General features: G+C 46.3%; 1 long non-coding RNA gene and 1 pseudogene across 1 annotated transcript; one reads left to right on the top strand and one right to left on the bottom strand.

Annotated features, from left to right (window-relative positions):
* Positions 1-119: 119 nt before the first annotated feature.
* LOC142771390 (uncharacterized) lies at positions 120-27,777 on the top strand. The gene is made up of 3 exons (XR_012885893.1): positions 120-218; positions 18,237-18,326; positions 27,547-27,777. It is a non-coding gene; the product is annotated as an uncharacterized LOC142771390 (long non-coding RNA).
* On the bottom strand, positions 19,282-23,488 carry LOC142771389 (uncharacterized; annotated as a pseudogene).

The raw sequence follows: 27,777 nt of genomic DNA, 5'->3' as shown, positions 1-27,777 counted from the left end.
TTTTGCAATATGCCATGACTTTGTGAACGTTGTGTTATGTGTGACAGCTCATTTTGAGTGATGCCTTCGCATTCAGCTAGGATTACGTGTTACATGTGAGAGCCTTATATGCCGCGCTTCATATATGTACCATAAAAGCTGTGCTTGGGCCAGGATTACTACACTGTGGTAGGAGCTACTACAATAGGACATCTGCACATGAAAGGTCTAGCTAAAGGGTAAGCTTTCACGTGCTTCCACAGGGGCCTACTGGAAAGGGGTAACACTCTAATTATGTTACTTTTCGCATGGGTGTTGGGGCATTATTCAGCATGAACACCCCCACACCCTTTTTGCTGTTTGAGGAAATTACACCCCAACACAACTTTTGTTTTTTAAGGGTGTTAGGGTGTCATAGCAATATTACACCCTTACGCCCTTAAGATTTACTTGGGTGTACATTCGCTTTTACACCCTCACTCCCTTAAGGCCACTTGGGTGTACATTTGCTTTTACACTCGAAAAAATGTTTTTGCCATAGGGTGTAAATTCGGAAATGCCACCCACGGTATAGGTGTAGTACTGCTTGATACACCCCTTTTGTGGGGTGTAGGGGTGTGAGTTATAGACACTATAAAACACCTATATGGGTGTAATTTGGTTTACAGTGTACTGGCCCTGCACACTGCTACATAAATCAGCTTCAGCGCAATTGCAAATATTCACAATGGACATTAACCTGACGTCACGGCTGTATCAAAGGAGTACATATGCATTGTTTATAAAATTGGGTAGACAGCACTGCAACCAATATTGACGTTTTATGAAGATCTGCGTCTATATAGAAAAGGAGCACCGAGGCCAGGTATAGCTAGATCTGTGGTAAAATGCTTCTTTGTCGAGCAGAATGCTTGCGTTCGATTCCAGCTGGAACCTTGACATTTATACTTTGCATTCCTCGGGTCGACGCTACCAATGTCGGATATTGCATGACGATCACGCGTTGATATTGCACAGGTGTGTTCTCTTTATTCCAGGGTAGATACCAAGTGTCAATCACTTGTGGCACATACCTGCATACTAGCGGCATTTACTCGCCCGTGGGTATTCGCATTGCCTGTCGGGAAGTGTTTGACGCCGTACGTGATGGAATTGTGACATTGTTATTGTCTTGATCAGCGCGTTCTACTCGTAAAACCACCTTACCCAGCCATGCTAATTTTGGTTCACGCGAAGTGAAGGGGGTGACCATTAGAGCACGCAAACGTAGACGGCTAAATAGATAGATAGATAGATAGATAGATAGATAGATAGATAGATAGATAGATAGATAGATAGATAGATAGATAGATAGATAGATAGATAGATACGCTCAAAGTCGCCCAAGTTCGCTAAAAAATGCTTCGCATTTGAAAAAACGACTTGCAGAATTTGCCACGCAAGACCTTGGATTATTTAGAAGGATTTCGCTGAAAGGACACGGCCTCAAAAAAAGATACGTGCTCAAACTAATTCAAGCATGCGTAATAAGCCGAGTGTGCTATTCCACGCCTTTCTCGGGCATCAGGTCTAGGGAGAAACACATTCAGTCATTCGACGGTGCATAAAGAGGGCCTTTAATATACCAATCAGCACCTCCGCAGAGAAGTTTTCGCCTATGGGAGTGCACAACACCTGGGACAAATGGCGGAGGCTCTTAGAAATTCGCAGCTAGATCGACTAAGCCGAAAAAACACAGGCAGAGCTGTCCTCGATTTGGTTGGCCTGCAAGCAGATAGAGACCCACAAGAAAAATAAAGCTTTTTGAAAGTCTGCCGAGAAAAATAATTACTTCCCTTCCTTTCTCGAAGCATGCACCTCAAATCCCATGAGAGAGGGGCGAAAAGAGAGCACAAACTGTAATCAAACGCATTGGATCAGTGAACTTAAAGTTGGCTGCGTACGGGGATGCGGAGAGTGGTAAATCGGGCTTGGTTGTCACTTTGGTATTTGACGGACAAGGTGTCCCCTTATCGGCTGCCAATTTAACCCCCCTATTCAAGAATGCCCCTTCACTCAACGCTCAAACTTCACTTGAGAAAGCCGATGGGAATGCGATCTCTAGGCAGGGTAAGTCACTGCATATCAGTGATAATTTGCTGCTATTCTTGAGGGGTGCAGCGTCCTTTTCAGCTGAGCAGCGGTGCAGTGCTCAACTGCGTCATTTTCTTCCTTTGATATTGTCGCGAACAAAACAAGACCGACAGTCAGGTGTTGACTTTAACCTCAGCAATAAAACGTTTTTTTCCTCTTCACAACCGAAAAAAACGAGTATGAGACACAACGCTCGTTCTTCAATGGTAACATGAGTATTTACCCCCTTCTCTCCCATGAATCATCGTCTTGAAGCTGTACATGAAGGCAAAAAAAGAAAAAAAAATGAGACGAAGATTACTAGACAAGCAAAATGAATGGCGTAACGCGAAGTAGCACAGTAAGATGTGCGTCCGGATTCAAATCAGAAAAATAGGAAAGAATGTAAGAAAAAGAAGTAAACAAAAAACTACGCAATCTCACCAATAAAGCTAGTCACTTCACTGTCGAGTCACAGCACGAAAAGTAGGGTTTGAGCCTTGAAACATGAATGACTTCAGTTTGCGAGAGGCGACGAGAACGTTTCGAAGTGCCTTCTGAGAGGACCTCGTAAAGAGCGTCGATGAGACGTCGTACGACCTTGTAATGGCCTAAGCAGTGATGAAGCAGCTCTTCTAAATAGCCACGCTGTAGAATAGAAGTAAAGACCCAGACTTTCTCACAAGGCTTGAAAATAACTCCATGGTGACGAAGATTGTAGCGGCGTACGTCTGCGGTTTGGTGACAGTGAATACGGCGACGAGCAAGTTGACGGGCTTCCTCTGCGCACTGCGTGAGCTTGGCGGCATCCGAGAGATACATTCCTAAGTTGTCGGGCAGGAGCATGGCGTCGACCACTGTTGTCACCTCGCGACCATGAACTAATCAAAAAAGTTTGAAACCAGTATTTTCTTGTGCAGCAGTATTACACACGAACGTTATGTAAGAAAGGGTATCATCCGAGTTCTTGTAGTCGATGTCCACATACATTGACAGAATGTTGGCAGTTGTGCTGTTAAGTCGATCAGTGAGCCCGTTTGCTTGCGGGTGGTAAGCTGTTGTTTTGCGATGTTTCGTGCCACTTAATCTCAAGACTTCCTGCATCATCTTCATAGTGAAAACTGTCCCCCGATCAATAACGACGATTGCTGGTGCACCGCGACGTAGGACAATGTTGTTACCAAAAATTGGGCGACGTCTGCTGCGGTAGCTTTTAGACGCGTTTCCATTTCGCACTAGCGTGTTAAGTAGCCAGTAGCGACCACAATCCAGTGATTCTCAGACAATGACTTGGGAAATAATCCCAAAAAGTCCATGCCGATCTAATAAAAAGGCACCTTCAGTAGCTCTATTGTGTTAGCAGTCCTGCTGGTAGTAAAGGTGGAATTTCACGTCGCTGACAGTCGCGACATGTGCAAACGTAGCGCTTGACTGTATTTGCGAGGCGTGGCCAGAAGTAGGAGTGACGAATTCGTTGCAGCGTGCGCGTATAGCCGAGGTGTCCGGACGATGCCTCTTCATGCCACGAACATGTTGCAACAAGCATGGCGCAACAAGCAGATACGTAGAATGTGTGGAAACAAAGTTATTTTCATAAAGCCCTTCATTTTGAAAACAAAAGGAGGATAGCGAGCGTGCGAAAAATTGAGGAGGGTGAGAGTTGCGTATTTCTAAGTTGTCCATCAGTGGGATGAGCTTCGAGTCGTCACGCTTTCGCTAATCCAAGATGCTTGCTGATACGGCAGAAAGAAAAATGTCATCGTCTTCAAGGTCAGTGTTCGTATTTTCGACTGGTGCATGTGACAGGTAGTCAGCGTCAGTGTGGTTCGGCCTAGATTTATTGACGATGGTGTCGTCAACTTCTTGTAGGCGAAGGTTTCATCGTACTAGGCGACCTGAGGGATCTTTCAGATTCGCAAGCGAACAAAGAGAATGGTGGTCGCTAACTACCCTGAATGGCCGGCAATGCAAGTATAGACAAAACATAGTTATGGCACAGACAACAGCGAGGCATTCTTTTTCGGTCGCAGAATAGTTCTTCTCCGCTGGGGATAAAGTTCTGCTCGCATAAGCGATCACGCGCTCTGCACCATTATGCCACTCAGCTAGTACCACTCCCAGTCCAACGTCGCTGGCGTCTTTGTGTACCTGCGTGTCGGCGCTTTCGTCCAAATAACCTTATACAATTGAAGCCTGCAGACGATTTTAAGGGTGTTCAACACATAGTGCGAATATAGACCCCAAACAGACGAAAGACCATCTTTTGTAAACTTGTTGAGGGGTTCAGCATTCATCTAAATGTTTCTCACAACGCACCTGTAGTACGCACAGAGCCCCAGAAGTCGGCGTAGGTCGCGCTTATTTGTGGGCTCGGAGAGGATGGCAACGGCACGGGTTTTCTCCATATCTGGGCGGCTGCCGGCATGGCTCACAACATGATCAAGGAACTTCAGTTCTTCGTATCCAAAATGGCGTTTCTCCGGTTTGAGAGAAAGCCCCGCTGTTTTGATTGCCTGTAGAACTGTCTGAAGGCACTGGACATGTTGTTCGAACGTTTCTGCAAAAGAACGACGTCGTCAAGGTAAACCAGACATGATTTTCATTTGAGCCCCGTGAGAACCGTATACATCATTTTTCGGAAGTAGCTGGCTCTGAGCACAGACCTCGAGACAAGACTTTAAGCTCGTACAAGCCATCGGTAGTAATAGAAGCCTTCTTTTCGTAGTCACGCTTGTCCACTATGATTTTCCCGTAGCCACTACGCAAAGATATGTAGAAAAAAAAACTTAGAATTGCGTATACGGTACAGTGAGTTATATATTCGGGGTAGAGAATAAACATCCTTTTTGGTGACCTTGTTAATTTACGGTAATTAACGCAAAAGCACAACGTACCATCCGACTCTTCTTTACTTACCCAAGTGGCGAAGCCCAGGGACAGGTCGATGGCTGGATGACGTCGTCATAAAGCATCTGTTAGACTTGGTCATGCATAGTGTCTTGTTCCTTTTGGGACATCCAATAGGCATGTTGTCGGATGGGTCTCTCGGCGGGTTCCGTAATGATACGATGCTGGGCAAATGGCGTCTGGTTAAGCGTCGACGTTGTAGTAAAGCAGTGTCGATATGAGCCAAGTATACGCAAAAGTCTTTCTCGCTGTGCCGAAGGTAGGCCCTCGTCCACGTCGAAAGTGCTCGCGAAGGCCTCGTCAAGGTGGTTGTTCGACGAAATGGAAGCTAACGTGGACGAACCTTCAGTATCGGGAAGTTCAAAGTATGCACTGGCAGTGTGTCTCGTAAGGTGGCGATATTCGTCGCTGAAGTTCATGATTGGACATGAGCATGTCTTTGCTAGGCTGGACGATTCCTCGGGCAACGCAAATTTGTGGCGAAGTAAGGAGACAAATCGGCCTCTGCAATTATTGTGTCAGACACGTCCTGGCCCAATTATACCTTAACAGAAAGACTGCTTCGAGGCCAGAGAGTTAAAGAATCAGAGAGCGCTCTCCCCGAGAATCGCGAACCAATAATTTCAGCCCTAAACAGATACTCAAACGACACAAGTAATTCACGGAGGTCAATGACTGCGCCGTATTCACGAAGAAAGTCCACTCCCAAGGTGATTGGCTGAGAGCACACTCGCTATACGAAGAAATACCCCGTAAATTTCGACGTGAGGATTCGAATACACACCGTGCACAAACCAGTAGGCATCGCCAGATGGCCACCTGCCGTGCGCACTTGGGTTTCTTGCCACGGTGTGGTAAGGTTCCTCAAATTGAGATGCCAGAGCGGAGCTCATCACGGAATTGTTGGCGCCAGTGTTGACGTATTTACACAGTGCAAGACTAGGAGTAGTTACGACGCAACTACAGAAGAACACACAAGGACAAAAAGAGCGCTGACTTCAACTGAAATTTACTAGTGAAAACGCTGGAAATATATACTCGTGACAGAATATCACCGCGCAATCGCACAACGTAATGCATCACAGCAAAACAATCACCATCTCTTTATATGGATACGACGCCACAGTTCAGCACAAATTCACGATATATTGTGTCTAAGCCAGAAACTCGATATTTTTTCTAGTTAGAGCAAGCTAAGGCATGCTGATACATGCAATAGGTTGTGTGATTGCGCGGCTCTGACTAAAAAAGAAATCGAGCTTCTGGTTTCGACACAATAGATTGCGAATTTGTGCTGAATTGTGGTGTCGTAACCATATAATAAGATGATGATTGCCTTGCTATGATGCAATAGGTTGTGTGACAGCGCGGTGATGTTCTGTCAAGGGTATATATTTGCAGCGTTTTTGCTAGTAAAAATTCAGTTGAAATCAGCGCTCCATCTGTCCTTGTCTCTTCTTCTGTAGTTGCGTCGTAACTACTCGTAGTCTTGCGCTGTGCAAATATGTTGATTCACAATCACCAACTAGCCCAAGCATCTCTCTTATCTAGTTGCGATGTCGACGAGGGCGTTGACAGAATGATTGTCGACGAATACGGCGATTTCGGCAGAAATGTACGAGCTTTATGCTGTCGGGGAACACTGAAAAACCGGAATTGTCGTCGTCACGTTGTTGCGTCACAGGAGGGTCTTCAAAAGTTTGCCTGACCGTGACTTCCCTCTCAGTAGTGCTGTTACAAGTTTCCCCTACGGGGACTTGGTGACCAGCTTCTGAAGGTTGTTGAAGTCGATGAGGGCACACTGGGCGACGTAAAGCGGTGAGCCGATGGTGATATTGATTGGTGATGCGGAACAGCCGAGGGAGTTCGCTGGTCTGTAATATAGGCTTCGATTTTGCGTGGGCGCTCACTATAGCGTGGCCATCGAGCCTCAAGGTGCAAACTGTGGAGACCTAGTTCGCGGTACTGACCGTTACGGTACACGTGACTTGCTTCGCCACAGTGATGGCGGAGCGGGCGGTTATCCGAGGTGCCCCAGCTGCTTGCCTTGCTAGCGCTCTGTCTTGAGGCCGGCAGATAGGAATGGTTGCTTAGAAACCTTGAGCTGAGAGGTGGGCTCAAAGCAGTGTTTAGGACGGGGTGCATAGCCTCGTACATTGTCTGCATAACGTGACCTGTAACCGGTGGCGCAAAGGATCACAATGCAGCCCCATATATGAGGACGTTGGCCTCAGTTATTGGTGGTGCGATTGGCGCCATTGGTGCGACTGAATGCAACTCTTCTTGTCTGATTACATCTGCGATATCGGGCACATGCGAACGGGATTCCACTGCCTGAAGCTGTAGGAATTCATGTTGCACGATACCTCAAATGAAGCCTGCGAAGGCCGGTCTTTTGCTGTCAGATCGAATAGAGCATGTGGTGGCCGGGATGTGGTGTTCGTTTTGTTACGACCGTTACTGCAGGGTACGTTCCATCGAAGTTCTCTCACGGATGAGCTTGTTGACTTTCTTTGGTGGATTGCTCACTAGTCCAGCAAAAAGGTGTTCTTTTACACCTCGCATCTAATGCCGTACCTTAGTTTCTTCCGGCTTGGCAGGGTCGGCACGCCTGAAGAGCCGAAGCATGTACTCGGCTAACATGAAAACGCGATCGTTCGGGCATTGGTTACTCCAAGATATTGCTTGTTAAGTCGTCTCCTTTCTTTCATCGTTGCGGTAGGCGTCACGGAATTTTCGGCTAAACTTTTGCTATGTTGCGAAGGAGCGCTCGTGGTTCTGGTACCACGTCTTCGCAGAGTCTTTCGAGTAGAAGAAGTAAATCCTGCGCAGCGCGTGAACATCGTCCCATTCGTCGATAGTGGCAACCCGATCAAAGTGGTCGAGCTGGTCATCAACATCTTTGAAAATATCTCCATGAAACGGTTTTGGTGTCTGTCGCACATGATAAACATGCGCGAGAAAAGAACTATGCGCATTGCTCCTTTGGACCACCTGGCTTGTCGTCGGAGCCGTCATCTTTCTGGGTGTCGATGCCAAGGAACCTAATATAGGAGGTAACCCATGCAGGTAGTGGCTACTTCTTGCTCTGGGAGATGTCGCTGTCACTAAGATGGCTGACACCGTCAAAGTACACGTACCCATGTACACGTACACGTACCCACGTCGTCACCAGTAATTTCGCGAACAAAACAAGACAGACAGGCAGCAGTTGACTAGAACCAGAGTACTTTGTTTGTTTGTTTGTTTGCTTGTTTGTTTGTTTGTTTTTGTTTTTGTTGTAGCCTCTGATTCATGGCTCATACCCACTTTGGGGGATTCGCCAAGAGAACATGTAGCCTCATATGGACAATTATTGCACTCTTTCTTACAACAAAAAAAGGAAAAAAAGTTGTAGAATGAAGACAGTATCTTAAAAAAAGAAAACAAAGGTTCAGAGAGTGAGAAAAAACTCAACAAGAAAATAGACACCCATAACTATACCTTGATTTTGGGAGCCGATCAGACAGCTGGTTTTGCCAAACCCGGTTATTTATTATAACACGAATTTATCCACATTTCGGAAATTTCTTCTCGACCCGCTATTTTTTGAGTATTTCTGGAGGTGGACTTCATGTTGCAAAACGTTTACAGTCTTGAATGAAATTACAAAGCACATCGAATGCATCTCTGTGGCGATTTCTTAAAACAGAGGCATCTAAAATTGGAACAATTTCTGTCGTTAAGTTTAAACCTAGCTTTGCAAAAGGAATAGCTAGAAGACTTTTTCTAAGTTCTGCATAGTTCTTACATGAGCCAAAATAATGTTCAATAGTTTCTGATGCTTCGTTGAATGAACAAAAGGGGGAAAGTGCCAAACGAGCTATGTGTAAATAAAAATTTTTTAGGGGAACATGGCACCGGAACCTGGAGATGAGATTTTCAAGTTTTTTTGACGCACTCCACGTGGCTTTCCTTGAGATTTTGAGGTGCTGATAACTTGGCCATTATGTGATATTTTCTAAACTAACTGCAAAAATAGCGAATTTTCTATATTAAACTCCTGATAAGTATTCTAAGTCGGAAAGCACCGAAATCACTAATCCATCAAGTGATGCTCGCGCCAAGGCTTCTGCCAATTCATCTATTTGTAATCCGCCGTGACCTGGAACCCACACTAGATTTAGGAGCTTTAAATGTGGCGGTGCTAATGTGTGGAATGCTGCTATGGCACGAGATTGTTCTGAGGTTATCAGAGCTGCACACACCGAAAGTGAGTCTGTTAGGATGATTGCACAGTTTCGATCGTAGGAATTTTCCGAAGAGCTAAAATAATAGTTACTAGCTCGGCTTGAAATATAGGAATAAAATCGGTAAGCCTCACTGAAAAGGACCAGCCGAGGAAATCAGACGCGATTCCTACGCCTGCCTTGTCATTGTTGACAGAAGCTTCTGTAGCTATTGCGTTCTTTGTTTCAGCACGTACCAAGTAATCTTTTATAGTAGTGGTGAAAATAGAAAAGATCACAACTTGGCTTGTGGGGGGTTGATTTCATCATACTCTAACGTAATATTGAGGGTTGAGGACTTAGTTTCGATTACCGTGCCAATGTCTACAATTATGCAATCCAGTTTTTTTTCACAAAAATTATCGGAGGTGTATGAAATCGAGGCCAATGTGCAAAAAGAAAAAGTCAGGGTCGCTGATAAATGCGCACTCTGATCTTCGCGCTGGTAAACTGTAGAACTTTAAGACGGTTTGTACCGTTAGGCTGCGGAATCGACAGAGGAGTGTTGGGGATCACGCTTCTTGATACATTACATTATTCGCCACGAACCTGGAATGTCCCAGGAATATTCGCAGGGCTTCTCGCTCGAACATTACTGGTGGTTCATTTTATACCCTACAAACCCCAAGAATATTACACACACGAATTCCAATAGTGGTCGCACATACATATTACATAACATTAAGATCGTGTCTCTGCACAGCCTGTATTTTCTGTTGCTTAGCCTGAGTAATCAACCGAACGCCCGTTGTGCCTTTGCTGTTAGATATTCTATGTGTGCGCTCCATTTCAGCTTTTTATTACAAATACTTCCTAAGTACTTGACAGAATCTAGTTGAGGAATAGGTTCTCGATTATATAATACAAAAATTGAAACTGAATCCGCTATGAAAAACACACAGAGCACTGTTTTACTGATTTTCATTAATTATAAAGTGGATTGCAACCAAATTTCTAGACTATTACTATATCTTTGCAATTTTTGTGTAGTGAGTAGAAGCCGGTCTCTGCAGTGAAGAACGCGATATCATCTGCATAAACGTAGACACTGACATCATGAACAACTGGAATAGAGCTCATCAGTATATTGAATGATGCTAAAGATAGGACGGACCCTTGGGGAACACCACGTTTCTGTTTGACCTTATGCGAACAACATCCATCCTTCGTGCAGTAAAATTCTCCTGATTTTAAAAATTCTGCTATGTAATCAACAATATAATGAGGAAACTTTAGCCTCTGCAAGGCATCCAGTAAAATAGAGTGCTCGACACTGTCATAGGCTTTAGCTACGTCAAGAGGTACTAATGCGGCATACTGTTTTCTTTCATGAGCAAGATGTATTCGAGTCTGTAGGTCTGCATGGGCACACCTGTGTGAGCGTTCACTGCTAAAACCAATTTGGTTTATCTTTATTATTACCTTTTTTGTCATCCAGAACTTTATTCGGCCATTCAGGACCCTCTCCATGTTTCACGAGGTTAGATATTAGAGAGATGGGTCTGATATTTTCTATGTTAAAACCTAATCCTTGCTTTTTAATTATTGGGATTACCTTAGCCATTTTGCAGTCATACGGTATCCAGGCGCTCTTTAAAGAGTAGTTTATAAGATTGAGTACGTTGACAGGGTATAGCTTGATTGAAGTTTTATTTATATGGACTATGATTCTATCTGGACCAGGAGCTGACGAGGGTAGATCTCGAATTACTTTTGATGCTTCGGACAGTGTTACGTTTTCAAAGTTAGTGCTTATGCTATACTTTTGCCAGTTGAAAGCAATAGTCGAGAAAATTCATAATTCTAGACCTCTGTCGATTCACTCTAAAGAGTTCTTGATTTCTTCGAATGACAGTTTTTCATAATCAGTATTTACTGCAGACGACAGGATGTTGTGAGATAGCATATATCAAAATAATGCTTTTTTATATTTCGGCTTCGGGAGAAAATCAAAATGTCTTTTAATACATTCTTCTTTAGCTTTGCCACTGTGCGTTTAAATACAGCGGCAAGAAATTTATAATGTGACTAGTTCTTAGGGGACTGATTATGTATTAGCTTCTTTAAAGCTGTCTGTCGTCGTCTGTGATCTCGTGAACAGTTGGAATTGCACCAGGAGCTACAGGGTACTCTCCTCGCCGAATGAACAGCAAATTGAGCGATTTTGTGTGCCCTTTTAATTACTACGCTTAATTTCATAGCTTTAGTGTCATCACTATCTTGAAAGGGAGAGGCTAAAGCAGCTTTTAGGTCGTGTTGAAATTTTGAATAATTTTTATAGATTCGGGCATTAAAGCATGGTGGTTTAACGGGGCAAGCAATCGCAAACCCTAAAGGAAAGTGGGTACAGTTAGAGGCACAATCAAGGGCTGTCCACGATGTACTAGCAATAGCCGAGCTTACAAAGCGTAAATCTAAAGCAGAGAGTGAATGACCTCGAATAAATGTTGGAATTCTAGCGTTGAGGCACAATGGTTTGTTGTCTGCTGACCAGTCCCACAACCGTTGTCCACTTTGATTCGTTCTGAAACCCCAGCATGCATGGTGAGCATTCAAGTCGCCAACTAGGATTATTTTCTTTACAGCCTGAATTGGCAGTCATATCTATCAATCTCGTCTCTTGAACGCCTTCCGGAAAGTAGACATTTAGTAGTAAGAAAGGCAAGTATCCAGGCACGGTAATATCTAACGCGAAAATTTTGCATTCAGAAGACATACATTTGTATGAGAGTTTAACTTTTAAACTAATTTTATTGTTTATAATGAACGCTAAACTTCCGCCTTTGGATGGATGGTGTAGGCGAAAAGTTAGGTAGTTGGGTAGGTGAAACAAGTGATGTGTGGAAACCCGAGTTTTTTGTAATGCAATGTTAGCTGGATCGAATTTGGAAGACAGGTATGACAGATCTGTTATGGCTGAGTGGAGAGATCGGCAATTCTAATGTATAATTTTAACAGACCCCTTGATTTTGTTAGAATGGTTTAAGCAACTACCTTATCTAAAATACTTTTTTTAGAAAATCGGTTTTCGAAAGATTGTCCTTCTGGTATTTTTTGCTTTTGACATGGTTCGGCGAGCCAGGTTTTTTTTTTTCAATACAGGAGATAGAACGCTTTAGGCATTTGATATTTATGTCCATATCTTGTGTATCCTGAGAAGCTTCCTGTTCACCCTGGCTTTGCCTCTGAACGCTTTCCCCAGAGGGCTCTGCAGACTGTGCATCCGACGGAGTTATCTCAGATTCTGCCTCACTTGTCGGGTGTGTAGACTCAGGATTTTCTGAAGCCCTAATTATATCTATTAGCGCCCCATAGACTTGTTCGATTTGGTTATCTATAATATGCGACAGTGACTCACACACGATGGTAGCAAGGCGTTGCATAGCTTTATCCACAGCCTTCTCGATCATGTCAGAAATTATAGGGAAAATGATACTTCTATTGCTATGTAATAGCGGATAGCTACACCTGCGTACCCTTCATTTTCTGGTCTGAATTTTAGCAATGGCATCCTTTCGGCAGCATCGTATTCTGTCTACAAATTCACTAATTGGGATTTCACGTGCCTTGGCTGAGAAATTCGGGTTATCAGCACAGTGTGCTTCATGGCAAAGACAGCATTTTTTTTGTTACTTTTATAGTCGTTTGAGTTGTGCGTCTCGCCACAAATTATGCACCTAGGTACTGACCTGCATCCTTTCACTGAGTGCCCATAACGCCCACATTAATTACACTGTAGGGGACGAGGTGATAGTGGCTCAACTCTGTATACTAAAGGCCACGCTTTGATTTTGGTTGGGCGATTCAACCGGGAGAATGTAGCAATAACGGACTCCGTTGGAAATTAGTTCTTGTCCACAACTCGATTACATATATGGACCGCTATCCAACCTGCTTCTGAAAACATATCTAATATCACAGTTGAAGTCAAGTTGACATCGACACCCTGAACGAGGCCTTTGGGTAGGTGAGGTGGAACGAATGCGCTCACCGGGTTGGTAGCGAATACCGAGCATTTCAGTAGGTCTCGAACACAGAGCTGCAGGGTCAGACGAGAAGAAGAGAACGCCACCCCTGCCGTACTGTCTTAAATGTGTGATGCTTTGGTAGTGAGTTGTAGCGGCTCTCAGCTCCGCCTGAATCATTTTTTAGATTCTTCATCCATATGATACCATTGTTGCTTGGGTATAATGCCACAGGCACGGATGAGATGCCATTCCGTAGAAACAAGCCTACTGGTAGTTCCTACGGAGGAAGAGAATCAGACAAGAGGAACGCCCCTGGTCCACGTGAGGAAAACGGAATCTGCCTGGTCTAACTATCAAAACACACTCGCTAATCAAGTAGGACACCGTATAAACGCCTATGAAAAATGATTTAAAATATAAAAAAATCAATCAACACTACTATATCCAAAGCAAAACCCTCAGAGCAGGCAAACGTCAGTGCTACTGTCTGTCTGTCGGACGAGGCCCCGCTGCCTTCTTCTTCACACCTAAAAACGAGTATGAGCCACAGTGCTCATTCTTTAAGGTTGACATGCCTCAATATTGTTACGATATTTTGGCTGACTGAAACAGAGCATAGTGGAACATATTTAGGAAAGGTGTCTCAGACTGAGAGTGACAGTGAGCTGAGTTGTCGCTGCGGACTGACTACTGTTATTTTCCAAGTAACATTTCGTTAGAGGTGCGGGGTACGAGCTAGAAGGCATAGATGGCCACTGTCTGTGGCAGTAACGAGCGATGTGTCCCGCGCGATTACGGTGGAAGCAGATTGACTTATCATCAGCTGATCGCCATGCAGATGGGTTTCTGATTCAAATGGTGTACGGACGGCGACGTCTCTTGTCCATAGAAGCTATAGAGAGATCAGTATTATCTAGGGTGGGTGCAGTGGACAGGATACCCAGGTTAGCGAATTGCTGGCGAACAACAGCCTGTATCAAAGAGACAGCTGGCGTTGAGGCGTCGGGCAACGTCGGTTTACTGGCAGCCGGGTAAGCGGCCTCGAGTTCCCGACGGACGATGCGCGTTCCGTCTTCGGTTGTAGACAGATGACGAAGAGTAGCTTCGCAAGACGACGTTGCCACGTTGTTGGATAGGTGCTGGAACTGCTGCAAAATGCGTCGACTCTTCGCCTGCTCGAGATGGCGGCACTCTTTGATCACGGCGTCGATGGTCGTTACGTTCGTTAATACAAGCAGGCTGAATGCATCGTCGGCGATTCTTTTTAAAATGTGCGAAATCTTGTCGCCTCAGTCATGTTGGGTTCGGCCCTTTGACACAACGCTAAGACGTCTTGAATATAAGTCAAGTAGGGCTCGGCGGACATCTGTGTACGTACGGCCAATTGCTTTCGGGCATCAAGCTGTTGACCAAGCAGGCTGCCAAAGAGGTCGCGGAGCTGTTGTTTAAACATTTCTCCGCTTGTGATTTTGTGCTCATGGGTCTCAAACCAAATGCGAGGGGTCTTGTGAAGATAGAAAATGACATTCGCAAGCATACCGGTTGGGTCCCAGCTATATTGCTTGCTGACGAGCTCGTACATACTAAGCCACTTGTCAATATTCGCGTTGTCCTCTCCATTGAAGGTACCGGGATCACGGGGTTTCGTTAGGGTGATGTACCTGGTCGCTGTCGTTGCCAAGGTAGGAGACGAAACCGTATCCTCACCCGGAGCCGTGGTAGCAGACTTAAGGAGGTGTCCACTGCGTAGCTTCGTTGTCAAAAGAGCACCCAGCATTACAATACTTGGACATATTCTTGACGCTTACGGCGTACAGCCTGATCCAGAAAAAGTTCGAGCTGTGAAGGAATTTCCTGTGCCAATAACCGCCAAAGATGTAGGCAGCTTTGTGAGGCTCTGCTTCTATTTTCGCGGCTCATCAAGAATTTCGCGGAAATCGCTCGGCCCCTAACAGATTTACTCAAAGCGTATGAGACGTTTGCCTGGGGTCCCTCGCAAGCAGCAGCATTCTTCGACCTGACCACTTTGCTCATTTTCTCTCTTGTTCTGGCTCACTTCGACCCTACGGTACCGACCGAATTCCGCACCGATGCCAGCGGTTACGGAATAGGCGGTGTGTTGGCTCAGCGAAAACCTGGGCATCATCGCGTGACAGCTTATGCCAGCAGGCTGCTGTCCTCCTCGGAGCGTAATTATTTCATCACAGGGTGCGAATGTCTAGCGCTGGAGTGGGCAGTCGCAAATTTTTGTCCTTACTTATACGGCCGATCATTTATAGTTCTCATCGACCACCACGCTCTTTGCTGGCTCGCCTCCCTCAAAGATCCCACAGGTCGTCTTGGCCGCTGGGCACTCCGCCTCCAAGAGTATTCTTACACCATAGTGTATAAATCAGAAAAACTGCACAAAGATGTGGATTGTCTGTCACGCTACCCTGTGGCCGACTGCGATCCTACGAGCACTGATTCCGTGGCTTGCGTCCTTTCCATCTCCCAGCTGCTTCATCTCGGGGACGAGCAGCGTCGCGATCCGCATATCAGCCGCCTAATACAACAGCTCGAATCTTCACCGCAAAACACTTCTGTTCACCTGTTTACCTTAAAGCACAACGCTTTATATAGGCGTAATTTATCGCCCAATGGTCACGACCCACTTGTGGTCATACCAAAGCACCTGCGCTCCACAGTCCTACGCGAGCTCCATGACGCGCCAACCACGGGTCACTTTGCGTCTTTCGCACATATCACCGTGAAAGCCACCGCTTCTACTGGCCTGGCTCCTCACGCTATGTACGTCGTTATGTCAACGCTTGCAAAATTTGCCAGCATCGCGAAAATTCGTCGGAACCCCCTTTCGGATATCTTCAGCCCATCGATATCCCATCGGAGCCATTCTTGCGTGTTGGTTTGAATCTTCTCGGTCCCTTCCAAACATCCACCTCTGGAAACAAGTGGGTCGCGGTTGCTACAGATCACGCGACCCGCTATGCAGTTACGCGAGCTATGCCAACAAGCCGCGCTACAGACGTCGCTGATTTTCTACTAGGCGATCTCATTTTAGTGCATGGAGCCCCTCGTTAACTACTGACAGACCGAGGCCGTACGTACGTTCCATTCGAAAGTGGTTGACGATATTCTGCGTTCCTGCTCCACTCAACATAAGCTCACGACATCGTACCATCCCCAGACAAACGGGCTTAGAGAACATTTAAACCACACCCTGACAGACACGATATCGAAATACGTCTCGACTGACCATCGTGATTGGGACCTAGCACTACGCTACGTGACGTTCGCAAACAATTTCTTCCAGCATGACACTGCTGGGTACTCACCATTTTACCTTCTGTTTGGACGCGAACCAACGTTGCCGTTGGATATTTTTCTGCCAGGCACTGCGTAGTCTACTTCTGAATATGCACGTGACGCTATTACCTGAGCTGACAATGCTCGTCAGTTTGCCCGCAGCAGAATAATAGCGTCTCAAGACTCGCAGAAACATCGTTACGACGAGCGGCATCACGACAAAAACTTTCCGACAGGTTCCCTCGTTCTTCTTTGGTCCCCTACGCGACATGCAGGTCTCTCAGAGAAGCTTCTCTCTCTTTTCGCGGGCCCGTACCACGTGCTTAGGCGAGTGACCGACACTATACATATGAAATTGTCCCTGATAATCCATCAACCTCTTCTGCTATGGTGTCCCTGGACATCATCCACGTATGAAGGCTCAGGCGTTACCTCACTTCTCCTGCTGTAGCCCTGTAAACTCACCGGGTCGGCGCTTTTGCTGCCGAGGTTTGTGATACGTGTATTAGGCTGACTGAAGCAGGGCATAGTGGGACATACCCAAGAAAGGTGCCTCAGACTGAGAGTGAAGAAGTGGACGTGGTCGGTGAGCTGCGTTGTGGCTGCGGACTGACTACTGTTATTTTCCACGTAACAATATGAATGGATTATATCAGTGACCCCGACGCTTGGAGTAGGGTCACCACATGGAAGTGTTTTGACATTGAATAAATTGCAATTTTTCTAATATAAACGCGCCGAATGAAATGAACGCCCAGACAGGACGCGTTGAAAAAACTGATCACGGATGTCATAGTCATGATGTCTTCCTTCATTATACCAATAATGCTGTGTGGAGACATGTGCAGATATAAAAGATGGTTTTCATACACCTACAAAGTATGCGACCTCACCACAATCGACAACCTGCGCAGCATCTGTTGTCACAGATCCAGAGGTCAGGGGTTCGAACTCCAATTGACAGATTTTTCTTTGTCTTCTTATCTAGCGAATTTTTGAACGTCACTTCCGTGACGGACATACGTCGGTGAAGTATTGGTGAATCTCGCTATCAAATTGTTTTTGCTTAACAAGTTCTTTCTCTCTCATAATGTGTTAATTAGTGTCATGCTTCTGAGATTCGTCATCAGAGAGTGCATCCCGTTTTTGGCAAGATGGCACGACCCCAAGAACTGTAAACCTAATATAGTCAGTTATCAGCCGATTTCATTTCACCGCATGACTACAAAAATATTTCAGCTTGATCTTCAAACAAAATATACTAAATAATTATGTGACTGTGATTGAAATAAACATGCAATTCTCACCGGTCGATAAATCATTACAAATCTTCCTCATATGGTGATGCTGGTCTCCGTACCCTTTTTTGCGACAATACAGGAACTGCAATGTGGGCAGCAATCGCTGCTAAATAATAAATGTATACAAACTGATGTTCACTCAGCATGTGTGAGTCTTCTGCAGAGCTATTTCAATGATAGGCCAAGAATTGTTATCATAAAATGCAAAAAATTTTCTTCTCCTTTAAAACATTGCGTTAGATGTAGAAAGACGTATATATGGAATAAAGGAAGGCAACTGCAAACATCACGACAATTAAGAGCAGTTTTGTGAGGTTTCACATTCTCCTAATGTAATAATTGTCATGAGTGTTCATAATGCTTATGATTTTATCCGGACTGTTTTCATTTTTCAGACTTAGGACCGAGACTTCTTGGTACAGAAACATTGCTCTACATGGCTAAAAATGCATCCTGTGGTGTTGTGATGATCTATTCAACAGGGAGTATGCTCCATAGTTCACTTTTCCTTTCCTACATAGGATCATTTCAATATATTGCAAAACACTCTATGGCTACCTACATCACTATGGCTTGCTAGGGCGAAGAATTCCATTGTTAAGTTCAGTGCAAATTCATAACGCAAACGCTAATATTTGTAAACAAAATTGAAATTGTCACTGCCGTGAAATGAGTGTCAGGGTTGAAGCATCGGCTAGTTGGTTCATGCTCACAATAAAAAAACAGAGCGAAACTCACTCGGGCACACAAGATAAAAAAGGCATGACAACAGAGGTGACTTAGAGCTGATTTCAATTTTCTCACACGTGGGCACATGCATATATCGACGCTAAAAATACTTAAAAATGCAAATAAAGTGAAAATTTCATACGCTTGCCAATAGTGGCTACATTTTGCTAGATTGGAAATTTAGATAGTGGTGAGAAAAAGTATGAATGGCGTTATCGCGAATAATTAGCTCATTGTGTAGTCAAAGAATTGGTGACAGTTTTTTTGTATTTTCTCGGTTCTGGACTTGTCGGTAGACGATGAACTTTACGCACAATTCTGCACATGCGGCATTTTTCTTATTTCAGTCACTCGCACGCACAAGGTAAAAAGGCACGACAACAGAGCTGACTTAGAACTGATTTTCAATTTTTCACATGTGGGCACACGTATATATCGACGCTAAAAATACTAAAAAAACTCAAATAAGGCGATGTGTTGATACGCTTGCCACTAGTGGCTATTTTTGCTGGATTGGAAATTTCGATAGTGGTGACAAAAAGTATGAATGACGCCATTGCGAATTCGAAGTGATTAGTTCATTGTCTTGCCAAACAATTGGCGACAGTTTTTTGCATTATCTCGGTTCTGCACTTGTCAGTAGAAGACGAACTTTACGTGTGTTACATCGCTGGCGCACACACAGTGCGTGAACGACAGGCGAGACCAGCGCTGGGGACTGAAACGTTTATTCGTCGTGAACACAGTATTTAAAGCGTAGGAAGGAAGAGGGAGTTGGGAAGGAAGAAAGAGCGGGGAAAGACATGACGCTCAGTTGTTGGCACGTCACGCGCCTGGCTTAGGCGGTGGTAGATAACATAGCAAGCTGATTACAACATTTCTCCTCCCTTAGAATTGAAAACACTGTACAGGTTTTCTTTCCCGGGTAGAGCGTCGCAAAACTTGTGGGGATTTCTGCGCATTCTGGATAGGCGGCGGCGGTGGCGCAGGTGCCACCTGGTCTGCAGGCTGCTCGTTCAACTTGCCTTCGTTGCCGGTCGGTGTGGCCGCCGCTGCAGCCGGAGGGCTCCCCTCGTCATGGTGTCGCTGAGCGCCGCTCCGGGCAGATGCCGGGCTTGGCCTGGAACGCACTTGGTCTATGTGACGTCGAACCACCCCAGCGGGCGTTTGTATGGTGACCATGCGTGACCCTGTAGTGGACTGAACTTTCCCTGGTGTCCATTTCTCCCCCTGGCCGTAGTTACGGGCGTACACGGCTGTGTCGGGCGGCAGTGTCCAATCATCCGTCTCTTGGGTTGACCCTGGGAAAGGTGGGAAACATGAGTCCAAGTGAGAGCGGATCAAGTAGCCGAATAGAAGTTCGGAAGGCGATTTTTCATCGTGGCACGGCGTTCTCCTGTAGTTAAAAAGAATTTTCATCAATTTCTCTTCTAATGTGCCTTCGCTTATCTTCTTTAAAGCTTCCTTGATCGTCCGAACAGCTCGTTCAGCGAGCCTGTTAGTTTGGGGGTGATACACAGCCGTACGGAGGTGTGTGATGTTATTGTTCTTCAAAAAAGTGGCGAGTTCTTCACTAGTGAACTGCGTGCCATTGTCCGTAACTATTGTGCGTGGAACACCAAATCTGGCAAAAATGCTGCGAAAGCTGGCAATAGTAGACGGCGTGCTTGCCTGCCTCATGGGCACGGCTTCAATCCACTTGCAGCATTCACGACTACCAGTATCATGTGGCCAGCGATTGGCCCGGCGAAATCAGCGTGCAGCCTGGACAATTTTTCCATAACTGCTGGCCAACTCACTGGTTGAGCAGAGGGTGGCATAGGAAAGTTTTGCACGCAGTTGTGGCACGACGCTGAGAGGTGTTCTATCTCTCGGTCTAGTCCCGGCCACCAGAATGCCGATTTGGCGACAGCCTTCATTACCGATGACCCTTGATGCGTCTCATGCAGCATATGTAGCACCCGTTCTCGTGCCTTAGTGGGAACAACAACTCGATGACCCCAGTAACCCATGAGCTACGAATAGCTCTAACCGGCGGTCCGAGAATGGCACCAACTCTCTGTCCTTTACATGTTTCGGCCAGCCTTGCTTGGTGTACTCCATGACCCTCGTTAGTAAGAGGTCTCGCGCAGTTAGAGCTTGGAGTTCTTCGACAGACACATAACCATGATCGAAGCTTGCTAGAGCGGGAACATACTCTGGGGGTTCGCTTCTTGACGGTGGAACTGGAGTCTGCAGTGGTAGCCGGCTGAGGGTGTCGGCATTTAGTAGCAGCTTACCGGGCTAATACTGAAGCTTGTAGCGAAATCCACCAAGGTAGAGAGCCCAGCGCTGTATTCGTGCTGCGGCCAACGCTGGCGTCGGCTTCTCCGCTTTCAGCAGGCCCAGTAGCGGCTTAGAATCTGTGACAAAGGTAAAATCTCTGTTAAGGAGATAGTCGCGAAATTTCGACATCCCGAAAACAAGGGCCAAGGCCTCACGTTCTAGCTGGGAGTAATTCCGCTCAGCAGTGGTCAGCGTTCGCGAACGGAAGCCTATGGGCCGGTTCTCTTTTCCATTCCTATGAAACAACACGGCACTAATGCCATGCGGCGAAGCGTCGCACTCCAGCTTTAATGGCTTTTGGGGTCGGTGTGAACAAGCAGCCTTGCCGCAAGTAGGCACTGCTATGCATTTGAAAAGGCTGTTTGTTGAGCTGCTCCCCAGACCCAACGCGCATTTTTGCCAAGCAACTGGTACAAAGGTGCAAGCAAAGATGACATATTCCGCAGGAACTTGGAGCAATACGACAGCATGCCCAGAAATGAGCGTAGTTCTGCACATTTGTCGGGCTAGGAGCCTGGGCGATCGCATCCACATGTTTCTCAGTGGGGTTTAGGCTGTTTTTGTCGATTTGGTGCCCTAAGTACGAGACTGAAGGCCGACTCAATTTGCATTTGTCTAGCCGGAGTTTTACACCGTGCTGACGCAAACGCTGCAGTACCGTTCGCAGGGTCTCGCTGCTTCCCTGTCGCTCCGCAATCAACACATCATCGAGATAAGCTTGCACGCCTGGCAGCCCCTACAGGACTGTTTTGATTTTTCGCTGGAAGATGGCTGGGGCAGACGCTATGCCAAAAGGCAGCCTCTTGAAGCAAAATATCCCTCGATGTGTGTTAATGTTAATTACGCATAGCTTCTGCGATTCTTCGTCAAGCGGTACTTGATTATACGCGTCACGTAAGTAGAGAGTGCTGAAGTACTCTCCAACGTCTAGGCATGCAAACATATCGTCAATCACCAGAAATGGATACTGCTCCAGTTTGCATACAAGATTTAACGTCATCTTGAAATCGACGCTACTTCGAACTGTTCCATCTTTTTTTAAGACGGGCACAATGGGCATAGCCCACTCCGCATGCGCTACCGGTGATAACACCCCAATTGCTACGAGTCTGTCAAGTTCTTGAGAAACCTTATCAAGGAGCGTGAAAGGAATGGATCGTGCCTTACAGAACTTGGGTGTAGATCCTTCCTTGAGTAGAAGGTGCACAGGGGGACCGCTGATGCAGCCGAGTTCCGCGCTGAAAATGTCTTGAAACTTGTTGACGATGTCGTCCATGGCCGAGAGACTCGTTGGCGATCCAGCTTCCGCAGTCAAGTTAAGGACAGGTGACCCTGCATTGCTCAAATGAAAGATTAGGACCGGGACAATTTAATACTACCAAGGAGCTGTCTACTACGGCACCCTTGTAGGCTACCTTCATGTCCAATTGTCCCAGAACGGGGAGCTTGCCAAGGCAAAATGAAAGCTTGACAGATGAAGATTTCAATGTCGGCCATCTCTCCCGGTTCTTTTCATAAATTTCGCGTGGCACAACGCAGACGGGCGACCCCGTGTCTGTCAGCATTGGCATGTCAACGCCGCACCACGTGAATGTCCTGTGGATTGGGGGTTCTAACTGCCACTTCCGGGATGAAGTCAAAGTCCAGAGGTGCATAGCTTCGTCTACGTTCCCCTCCGCGCGGTCTTCCGCCACCGCCAGTGCTCGTCCCCGCATGCCGTGCGTCTGCCCGGTTTCTCGTTTCTTCGGCGCGTCGCTCGAACACATTTTCGCAAGATGGCCCGGCCTACCACAGCAATAGCACCTTCTCCTGGCCCAGCCGCAAGCGTGGCTGTCATGCTTCTTACTTCCGCAGCGTCCGCATTTTAGCGCAGGCTCGTTCGTCAACACGCTTTGCGCGCCAACCTTCAGTACGGTAGTTGCATCACCCGATATCTTATTTGCGTCATCTTCTACCGTTTCGGCTGATAGTGCTATCGCTTCGGCCTCTTCCAAGGTCAAGTTTGGCCTTGCCAGTAGCTGTTTTTGCAAGGGTTTTGATCTGACGCCACTGACTATACGGTCGCGGAGCATTCGTTCCAGCATGCTGCCGAAATTGCAGTTGTCTGGAATGCGTCGGAGGTCGACAAGGAAATGTTTCAAAGGCTCACTCTCGTGCCGACATCGACTGAAGAACCGGAAGCTTTCCGTTATCTCGTGGCGCTTCGCGTCAAAATATTCATCCAGCGCTGCAACGACTTCTTCGTAGGTTAGGCTGTTCGGTTTTTTCGGAGCAACTCGTCCCATCAGAATCTGCACAGTCCTCGTGTTTAACGCTGCTACGAGCAACGCCCTTTTTCTCGCTGTGTCGGTAACCCCCGTTACCTCGAAATGAGCCTCTGCCTTGATGACGTACGCTTTCCAGTTGTCCCTCTCGCCATCATACTCGGGATGTTGGTGGAGGGCCATGGCTGTCGTCGTCACTGCGGCAGGTTCTTGAAATGCCGTACCGTGGTTTTTCTCGCCGTGTTCTTTTTCGTCATGGGTTTCAATCCCATCTTCGTCGTTACTGTTACATCGCTGGCGCACACACATTGCGTGAACGACAGGCGAGACCAGCGCTGGGGACTGAAGCGTTTATTCGTCGTGAACACAGTATTTAAAGCATAGGAAAGGAGAGGGAGTTGGGAAGGAAGAAAGAGCAAAAAAAGACATGACGCTCAGTAGTTGGCACGTCACGCGCCTTGCTCAGGCGGTGGTAGATAACATAGCAAGCCGATTACAACAACGTGCCATTCTGTACATACGTCATTTTTGTTATTTAACTAAAAGTCCGGACATACTAGGGTGTCTGCCAGCAACCTCTCAGCAAAATGTAAGTGAGCAGGCTTCTGAACATGCAGCGAGGTGGGTTTGTTGTAGACTGAGGTCTTGAGGTGTGTTAAGCCTATTTCAAGCTTGACATCTGCACTGGCAAAATGACCATTAGGCCGCTTGTTCTGACCATGACTCCAACTTTTCTGAATAGCTTGCCGACTTCGTCGCTGCTTCAGTATCCTCAGTTTGGCATGCAGACTTCAATTTCAAAGCTTGCGGGCACACCGAGAAGCTGGCATCTGTGGACAACCCTCAAAAAATTTACAGAAGCGAATGTTTAGTATGAGCTTGACTGCTCACGAAGCGTGGTGCGCGCAATAAGAACGTTACGGAGTGTTTTTGGAAAAGTCAGTTCCTCGTTCCAGCGTCTACATCCCGGAAGACAACACATGCGATTCCTCTCTTGTAGCCGCTGCTTCGCTCTATATTCATGTCACAGAACGAGCGCACAAAAAAGCGCGCCGCCAACTCCTCGTGACGAAACCCCGGAGTGATGCCGCGAGGTCAACGATAAAAGAAAAAGAAAAAAAAGCTCCCCGGGCATGCTCCCTCTCCCCGCGGAAGCGTGGCTTCGCCGACGAACCTCCTCACCCCACAACGGCGGCCAAGCAAGCACTCGATCTTTTTAGATGGAAAGGGGCGTGGTCATACCGAGTTGAGTCATCCGTCGCGGAAGGCATTCGAACTGTCTCGCCCTCCCCCCAGCCTTCGCTGCGTATCGCGCCGACGAAATGACGAGAACCTTCTGGAATCTCGCGCGGAAGGTATTTAATCGAGCAGCCGAGACGAGAGATCAGGAGAAGACAGAAGTTAGCGCCAGAGCGCGTAGGGTATCCCGCCGTGTAGTCGGCGAAGGTTTTGTCCGTAAAGACAAAGCAGGAGAAGTGAGGTTTCCTGGAAGAGAAACTTCGGAGGAGAAGACGGAACTTAGCGCCAGAGCGCGTAGGGTATCCCGCCGTGTAGTCGGCGAAGGTTTTTTTCCGTAGGGACAAAGCAGGAGAAGACGTGAGGTTTCCTGGAAGAGAAACTTCGAAAGAGAAGACGGAAGTTAGCGCCAGAGCGCGTAGGGTATCCCGCCGTGTAGTCGGCGAAGGTTTTGTCCGTAGGGACAAGGCAGGAGAAGTGAGGTTTCCTGGAAAAGAAACTTCGAAGAAGACGGAAGTTAGCGCCAGAGCGCGTAGGGATTCCGCCGTGTAGTCGGCGAAGGTTTTGTCCGTAGCGACAAAGCAGGAGAAGAAGAAGAGGATTTCCACCTGAGGTGTGAAGGCTCGAGCTACAGGCAAGAGCGTGTGTTTACCGCTATCGAGCGAAGACGCGTGGCAACAGCTGCGTGTGTGAAGCCGACGTGTTTCCGGCGAAGAAGTTGGAAGCTTGGAAAGTGGCCATTTGAAGACGCGAGGTTTCCTGGAAGAGAAACTTCGGCGAGGTTTCCTGGAAGAGAAACTTCGAGGGCAGCGGAACGACAACAACGCTGGACTTTGAGTGAGTGATTCTCGGAAGAGTATCATCCAGACTTTTGTTCCAAGAACTTCAGACTGAATAGGTTTTCTATCTCTTTAGTCTTTAAGTGTCTTGGTTGTTCAATGCATGCGACTGCATTGTAGTGCGTATTGTTGTCTGTGTCCGTTGTTCGAGTGTGGCTGATTGTACTGTGTAGTACGTTGTTTGGTTGGTGACATATTGTATGCAACTATTGTTAAGTGTGCATTCTGGTGTATTGTTTTCGATCTGCCATTATTGAGAATATAATTTTGTTTGTTTATCAACTCTCGGCTCCGACTTGTTCTTTGGGCCACAGCCGGCGTCCGCTGGCGCGCCAAAAAGGACCACTTCTAAATTGTCCACGCTTTCGTGGTGCGGTTCGGGGGGCCGATACTTCGGTTCTTGGAATTAGCCAGGCGATCGCCTCCCAAATTAACGGGACCTGTGTGACAATTCACTACAACTGATACTATTTCGACACAAAATTTTCGCGTGAGGTGCTTGCATTCAAATTGAACGCAAAACTTTAATACATTTTTTTCCGGTGAAAGTGGAGCCCTCAGTCCAGGGCCCCTGTGGCCTTTGCTATCGCAGAATCTCTGTCGATGAGCATAAGCTGTTCTTCAGGCTTATAGCACGACAGCGCAGCCTCTCACTGCTCCGGTCTTTGTGTACACTTTCTTGGCACTGCCTGTGCCCGATAATATACGCCAAGTCTACTAAGCAGAAAAGACCCCGCACTTTACCACGTGACATGAGCCTGCTAGCATTCAGACACACTCCTGGTGCATGCCCTTTCTCAACACTGACCGTTGGAGCCATCAGGATTCGGATACTTCCGATCTGAAATGCCGAAGCAGGAAGAGCCTTTGGTCATGTAACCTTGACTAACCTGTAACTTTGCAATTGGATGAAGCATGATCTTTCATAGTTCACCTTAGGTACGAAATGTGGTCTTGGCGTACAGTGAAAGGCGTCTACGAACTCCATTTTTAGAGGAAAGTTCTTCGCCAAAGTACGCTTGGCTGTTCGGGGTTTTCCAGCATTTACAAATAGCGTTTCTTCCTTGAGGCCAGAAAAATAGTATGGGATAACGTACTTAGGAGTATGCATGAACGGTGAAGAGGTACGTGGCGCGTGAGCAATATGATATCTATGGTACATTGTTTAGTCAGGTACTTTTCACCGTTCTCGGTGAGTGTGCACACTACTAAGAATTGCTAAATAAGATTCTCTCTATCCGTTCACTTTTATGCTTTGAAGCATCAAATTTGTGCACGCAGATGAACTATTGTGAATGGGCAGTTGCACCCGGTACTACATTAGTTCACACCCAAAGGTGCGATAATCATTAACGATTGGCTTCTTCAGGACTTCCTACGAGCTAGTTTTAATAAACATTTTCATGGGTTCATATGGATCTAAAACTGTCTACAAACAACTTTGATGCTTTTAACTAAAGAATAACCGCATTTTAGGCTTTCGAATGAGCGCATTGAAATAAAGGGATATTATGAGCGTTCCACTCATAACGACTGGTAACTTTTTCGCCACCAATCGAGCCTCACGGCTAGTCATAGAACGAGACACTCCAACCTATCTCATGGGGAACTTGGTGACACGGCTGGCAATGAATATTGTCCGAATAATTTTGGGGTTATAAACTGTTTTGCATATACAGGGTGATACATAAATTGCGATATTTATTAGTATAGTTATGCGACACTTATCTAGAGTGGCAACGTTTGTTTGCTGAGTTTGAAGAGAATTGGTGACTTTTGCTCGTCGTTTGGTGGCATTGACTCGACGGTCAAAGACAACGCTGCCTGGAGCCGTTATTTCTTTTCCGCGTCCCTTAATGCGGAGCGCCACAATCACGCACTATGCATGTCACCTACGGTTCAAGTAATCAATTTCTTTTTCGTGAAAGGGTTAAAGAAGAGATGTTTTAACCATTTCTTGTATCAGTTAGTCCTATCAGTTAGTTGATATCTTCTATTTCTGCTGCTTCAATTGTTCTTGATTATTGTTCCTTTGTTTCTTGCTAGTACTTTTTTGGAAAACAATCACTTGCATCCACAATCCCTGCAACAGGGGCCTAGATGGCACCTCATAGATACATATATGCTGCAGTGATGCTCCTTAAGTCATTCAGTAGAATGTTTTTTTTTGCTCTGTATACTTTTTTCCAGACGACAATAAATGAATCGACACCTTCAATACAATTCACAAATCAATTTGGATGTTTTATGGGGCACGACTGTGGCTGCCTTCGTTTAGTTTTTTCATTACGTTTTTCTCCTTTCTTTCATAGATGGAGTGACTTATTACAAACTTCGCGTTCGAAATGCTTACATTGACACCGTTCCTGATCGACACTGCGGAAGCCACTTTCGTCGTGTAGCTGGAAGTGGCATATTTACCTACCGTCCAGACTGTAAGAATATGACAGTACCACGCAAGTGAATGCTTCATAGGAGCTAGGCGTCAACTTATTGTCTGTAATCGCTTACAACGTAGCAATAAACTCATATTTTCTTATCAA

The sequence above is a fragment of the Rhipicephalus microplus genome, chromosome 9, assembly GCF_043290135.1.
Source record: "Rhipicephalus microplus isolate Deutch F79 chromosome 9, USDA_Rmic, whole genome shotgun sequence".
NCBI classification, from domain to species: domain Eukaryota; kingdom Metazoa; phylum Arthropoda; class Arachnida; order Ixodida; family Ixodidae; genus Rhipicephalus; species Rhipicephalus microplus.
The sequence above is the reverse complement of the archived record's forward strand: the minus strand, read 5'-3'. Positions and strand labels throughout refer to the sequence as shown.